The following is a 6,827-nucleotide window of genomic DNA, read 5'->3' as shown; positions in this document are numbered from 1 at the left end:
ATTTCTTTATTGCCCACAGGGGTGTTAAACATAGAGGGGACAAACAAGGACAGACAAAGGGATTAAGTCAATTACATCGATCCCTGTGCATAACTGGTACTTATTTCATCGACCTCGAAAGGCTGAAAGGCAAAATCAACCTCAGCAGAATTTGAACTCAGAACGTAATGGCAGACGAAATACTGCTAGGCATTTCGCCAGCTTGCTGCCTTGGTTAAATATTTGATCCAAGAAACTGTTGTGCAGTTTTTTACAGGTAAATGTAGAAAAGATTTTCTAAAACATGAAGCTAACAGTTTATTTCTTGTCTAGTGGTTCAATTTAAAATATGGGTTTCAAATTTGGGCACAAGGTCAGCAATTTCAAGGTAGAGGGGAGAGTAAATCAATTACATCCTCTCCAGTGGCACTTATTTTATTTTGTGACACTTATTTTTTTTTGTGGCACTGATTTTTTTTTTGTGGCACTTATTTTTTTTTTTTTTTGTGGCACTCTGTCGGTTATGACGACGAGGGTTCCAGCTGATGCAATCAACGGAACAGCCTGCTTGTGAAATTAACGTGTAAGTGGCTGAGCATTCCACAGACACGTGTACCCTTAATGTAGTAGTTCTCGGGGAGATTCAGCATGAAACAGAGTGTGATACGGCTGGCTCCTTTGAAATAGAGGTACAATAGAAACAGGAAGAAAGAGTGAGAGAATGTTGTAGTGAAAGAGTACAGCAGGGTTCACCACTACCCCTTGCCAGAGCCTCATGGAGCTTTAGGTGTTTTTGCTCAATAAGCATTCACAACGCCCAGTCTGGGAATCGAAACTGTGATCCTACGACCATGAGTTCGCTACCCTAAACACTGGGCCATTGCACCTCCACAGCACTAATTTTATTGACTTTTTTTGCTCAACATCCTTAAACAACCCTTATTCAGGGACCTTTTGAGCATGATGGGCTACTCGACCTGAAGAAAATTCTAACTGGGCCCCACCTGCGAGGTCATGCACTGTTTATCTTGATATGAGATCACCATGTCGTGCACATATGGTTGTGATGCATGTGCCTAGTGTACCCTTATTAAACGGGTAGTCATGCTGGGTATACTGGACTTCGTATAGTTTACCCCAGTGTCATTTTGATGGCATGCACTGCTCTCTCACTCAATAATAATAATAGACAAAGAGAATAGAAAGTGCTAGATAATTGACTTTACAATCCCAAATGATGAAAAAATTAATATGAGATGTTTAGAAAAATAGCAAAGTACCAAGACCTAGCTACTGAATTTCAGAGACTATAAAAAGTGAGGGTAAAATGTATCACAGTAGTTACAGGGGCATTAGGGACTATCCCTAAAGATTTGAACAGATGGATAGAAGAAACAGGTTTAAAACCCAGTCTGGTACAGCTCCAGAAAAGAGTGTTATAAGGGACAACTAAGATACTTAGGAGGGCTCTTGGCATCTAAGGTTATTTGTTGTAGCCCGATGTTAGGAATTTTTCTCTTTCAACAGTTTAATCCATTGTGTGTATAATAATAATAATAATAATAATAATAATAATAATAATAATAATAATAATAATAATAATTCCTACCTAACTCAGATACCAGGAAATCCCAAAATGGCAAAATTCAAAAGATATTGCTCATGGGAACTGCCCATATCCTACATAAAATACTGTCTATGTAATCTCAAATTTTAAAACAAACTTATAATTTTCTTGTTTTCTTAAATATTCTCTAGAACAATTCTATGTGCAAAACCAAATATATGACACTCTAGACATAATACCAACGTGAACTTCTGACTTGAGGTCTCTGAGTGAGACATGGAGCCAGCTTGTACAACTACAAAGCAAAAGTCAAGCATATAATTATAATGATGATCATGTCCCCATGTGTAGTCTTCTTGCACCTACGGAGTATCTCAACAGGCATGATAGAGCAGCACAGTATATTCACTGAGTAATTTGCAAAGAGACTTGGACCTGCCCCATGATAAAATCTGGTGGGAACATAAACTATTGCCAGTGCTTGAAAATGACCACATCTCACTTCTTAAAACTGACAGAAAGATAGGTGCAAATAGGCCAGACTCTATACTGAAGGATTTCAGACAAAAATCATGCCTCCTCATCGAAATGACTGTCCCAATCGATATAAATGTATTTGTCAAGACCTACCAAAATCAGAGCAAATATAAAGATCTTGAAATAGAAATTGACAAAATGTAGAACCTCAAAACTAAAACAATACCTGTTGTAATAGGTGCCCTAGAAATGATAGCAAAAGGGGCCGATTGCTACATAGCTCAGATACCAGGAAATCCCAAAATTGAAGAAATTCAAAAAAGTGCTCATTAGAACTGCCCATATCCCATGTAAAATATTGTTTATGTCATCCCCAAAATATTTTAATCTGTAAACTGTGTCAAAATACATTTAAATATACATAACAGCAAACACCTTTTACTGTCATCTGAACATCAGACTATCATCTTATAATCAAATTATTTTTAAAACAAACTTCTAATTTAATTTATCTCCTGACAGACATTCTCTAGAACAATACTTTGTGCAAAACCAAATATATGGCACTCTGGTCATAACACCAACTTGAACTTCTAACTTGTTGTCTCTTGAGGTCTCTGGGTGAGACTTGGAGTCAACTTGTACAAATAAAAAGCAAAAGCCAAACATATCATAATAATAATAATAATAATAATAATAATAATAATAATAATAATAATAACAATAATAATAAAATGATGATGGTGGTGATAAATGTCCGGATGCAGTACCAGGCAGTGGCTCTCATGGCTTCTGATCTTAATTGATTGGAAGTGTTATCATGTACATCGTTTTGTCTTGATATAAAAAGATGGGCTACAGTAAATATTCTGCTCAGTACCACAGGTTTGCTTGTCAGTTGTTTTACCTTAACCAGTTGATCATGTCCCTTGGTGCATCTCTGATCGCAAGTAGAATTAGTGGAGGAGCATCATAGACATGTACTGAGAGGAATTCCTTGGTGTTTGGATAATTCACCTCTGGAAACATCGGTGTTTCATTCAACATCATTAAACAACCCTTATTCAGGGACATTTTGAGTGGGATGAGCTACTCAACCTAAAGAAAATCCTAACTGGGCCCCACCTGCAAGGTCATATGCTATTAATCTTGATTTGAAATCACCATGTCACGTACATATGGTTGTGATGCATATGCCTGGTGTACCCTTAAAAAAACGGGTAGTCATGATGGGTATACTGGGCTTCATATATTTCTATCCCAGTGTCACTTTGATGGCATGCACTGCTCTCTCACTCACTAACAATAATAACAATAATAATAATAATAATAATAATAATAATAATAATAATAATAATAATAATAATAATAACAACAACAACAACGACAGCAATAATAATAATAATGTTAATAATAAAACAAACTTATATCTATGTAATCCCAAATTTTAAAACAAACTTATAATTCTCTTATGTCTTCTTAGACATTCTCTAGAACAATATTATGTGCAAAACCAAAAATATGGCACCCTGGTCATAACACCAACTTGAATTTGTTGAAATCTCTGGGTGAGACTTGGAGTTAGCTTGTACAAATACAAAGCAAAAGTCAACCATATAATAATAATAATAATAATAATAATAATAATAATAATAATAATAGGCACACAACCTGAAATTTGGGGGAAGAGGATGAGTTGAATACATTGACCCAAGAACTCAACTGGTATTTGTTTTATTGACATGTAAAAAGCACTATTTGAACATAGTCGATGCCAGTCCCACCAGACTGGCTCCCATGCCAGTGGCACGAAAATAGCGCCATACAAGTGTGGTTGATGCCAGGGCTACCTGACTGGTCCCATGCCAGTGGCATGTAAAAAGCACCATTCGAGCGTGGTTGGTGCCAGTACTGCCTGACTGGCTCCCATGCCATTGACAACTTGAAAAAGTTGATGAGGGTTGAACTGAAGTGAAAGATGTCTGCTCTCAATTCTTTCAGCCTAACCCAGTGGTTCTCAACGATTTTTTGCATAGGGACCCCTTTGATTTCTATTTTATTTGTGCAAACCCTCATAGCCATTTGATGTTTAAGAAAGCCTTATTTCCTCCGCCTTCACTAAGGCGGAAGTACTGTTTCAGTTGTGTTTGTTTGTTTGACTATGGACAAGATATCTCAAGAACCGCTGGATGGATTCAGATGAAACTTTCAGAGATGTTCGAACTGATTAGATTTTGGGGTCGATCTGGTCCTGGACAAGTATTCTGGATTATTTTTCCAGTCCTTTTACTTAATTTTTGAGAGTGGTCGGGTTCATTCTTCATATTCTCGTTTGTGGAGAGCAGTCAAGTTTATTTCTGATATTTTCAATTTAAAAATCATCTCTGGCTCATCATTGAGAGGACGTTGATGTTGCCTTGTTGGAGGTTTGCGCTCTCTGAATACTCTTGTTATTATTATTATTTTTAACTTAAATTTTGAGAGCAGTTGGGTTCATTTTTAGTATTCTCGTTTGTGAGAGCAGTCAAGTTTATTTCCAATATTCCCATTAAAAAAATCATCTCTGGCTAATCATTGAGAGGACGTTGGTGTTGCCTTGGCAGAGGTTTATGCTTTCTGAGTGCTCTTGTTATAAATTTATATCTAAATATTATTAGGAATTCTATTAAAAATTGCCAAAATATTTTGTGTACTGTAGAAATAAAACCAATTAATTGCTTATAAATTTTAACAAGAAAATCTTATATGGACCTCCAAGAGTCATATGGAACCCATTTCAAAACCACTGACCCACAAGGAGGCAAGTACTGGTGTACTGTTTGTCCACCCTTGTTAAATGAGGACAACCTTGTTAAATGAATTTGGCCAGTAGCTGGATCCATCCTACATGTTTGACATAACTCTTCAAACCAATGATGTTTGGGTACTGCAGGGATGTAGATTACAATCTAGAGGAGATGGATTTGGAGCAGAAATGAGGAGAAGGATTGATGAGGAATACGGAGAAGAGGAGGAGGGAGAGGAGGGGAGGACAAGGAAGAGAATGAGGAGAACAAGGGGTAGGGGATGAAGGGGAGCATGCTGATGACAAGAAGGCAGAGGTGGAGGGTGATGATGAAGAGGAAAAGAGAAGGAACAAGACAGTGAGGAAGAGGAGGAAGAATAGGAATGAGGAAAAGAAGAGGGGGGAAGGAAAGAAAGAAAGAAAGAAAGATAGAAAGAAAGAATAAAATGTTGGAAGGAAGGAAAAAGAAACAAGGTAGAAAAAACAGAAGCTTTGGCAAAATAATTAAAGTGTTTATATATTTATAGCTAATAATAACATTAGATCTTTTGATCAATACCATCAACAAAGGAAATTTTAAATAACATCAACTATTTCTGATGTAACTATGACAACACACTGAAATTTAGCATAGGCATAAAAGAGTATGAAAAATAAAAAGCAGCAGTAAAAAGGAATGTTTTCCTGAAAAATAAACGAACAAACAAACATCTCCTAAAATCTGATTGATATTTACAGAGTGAAAAACATTGTTAAGTTCCGGATATTAAGTAATTTCTATATTACAAGATATTTGTTATATATGTATATACATGTATATAGATATGTATGTGTGTGGGGCTGTATGCTTGTGTATGTATATGTGTCTGTATGTATGTAAGTATGTATGTATGTACGTATGTATGTATGTGGGTGGATGGATTTATATGTATACATGTGTGTATATATATAGAAATATATATTACAAATATATATACATCTGTACATATAAACACATATATATGTTTAGACATATATATATATATATATATATATGCATATATGTGTATATATATATATATATATATATATATATATATATATATATATATATACATATATATGTATATCTGTATGTATACATATATATACATACATACATATATACATACGTACACACACGCACACACACACATATATATATATATACATATGTATTATTGGCTTCTTTGTTCATATATTTCCTTCTTCTAACATAATTTCAATCTCTAAAACTTATCTAGATATGAGGATATATGTATGCATCAATCTTTAATATGAAAAGGCACAAAGACACACACACGCACACACATTTATATGCAGACATACAGAAACATATACATTATATATACATGCTCATACACATACATATTTACATAATTCGCATATATAAATACACACACACACACACATATATATATATATATATATATGTATATGGATATATATAAACATGCACAGACACACGCATACATAGATGCATGATAAATACACACAAAATACACATATTCTACACATAAGAAATTTCTAAATATGTGCATTAGCACAAATATGAGTTGATATAATTATATACAAAAACCATATTAACATACACAGAATGATCATTCAAACAATCAATACAACCAATATATCCCACATGACGTTTTCCTTTCCTCATTTCAATATATCTTCCTTGAACTAAACTGCAGAATTACAGAGAGGAAGAGAGAAATCAGTCATAAAGCAGCATATTTTTTCACAATGTAGTAACTTGCAGTTCCTCTCTAGTGAAGCGTCTATTCCAACACTATATATCTTGCAGTTGACAAACTAGATATTACTCATATGTCTTCAACACAGATACTTGATACATGTATATATGATGTGTGTGTATGTGTGTGTGTTTGTGTGTGTGTGTAGGTGTATGTGGGTGAGTGTTTGGCGTTTATATAAATGTATACATATATGTATATATATATACAGTGAGTGATATATGATATATATATCCATGTGTGTATATAT

This window comes from Octopus bimaculoides, chromosome 2, assembly GCF_001194135.2.
Source record: "Octopus bimaculoides isolate UCB-OBI-ISO-001 chromosome 2, ASM119413v2, whole genome shotgun sequence".
In the NCBI taxonomy this organism is placed as follows: Eukaryota; Metazoa; Mollusca; class Cephalopoda; order Octopoda; family Octopodidae; genus Octopus; species Octopus bimaculoides.
The sequence above is the reverse complement of the archived record's forward strand: the minus strand, read 5'-3'. Positions refer to the sequence as shown.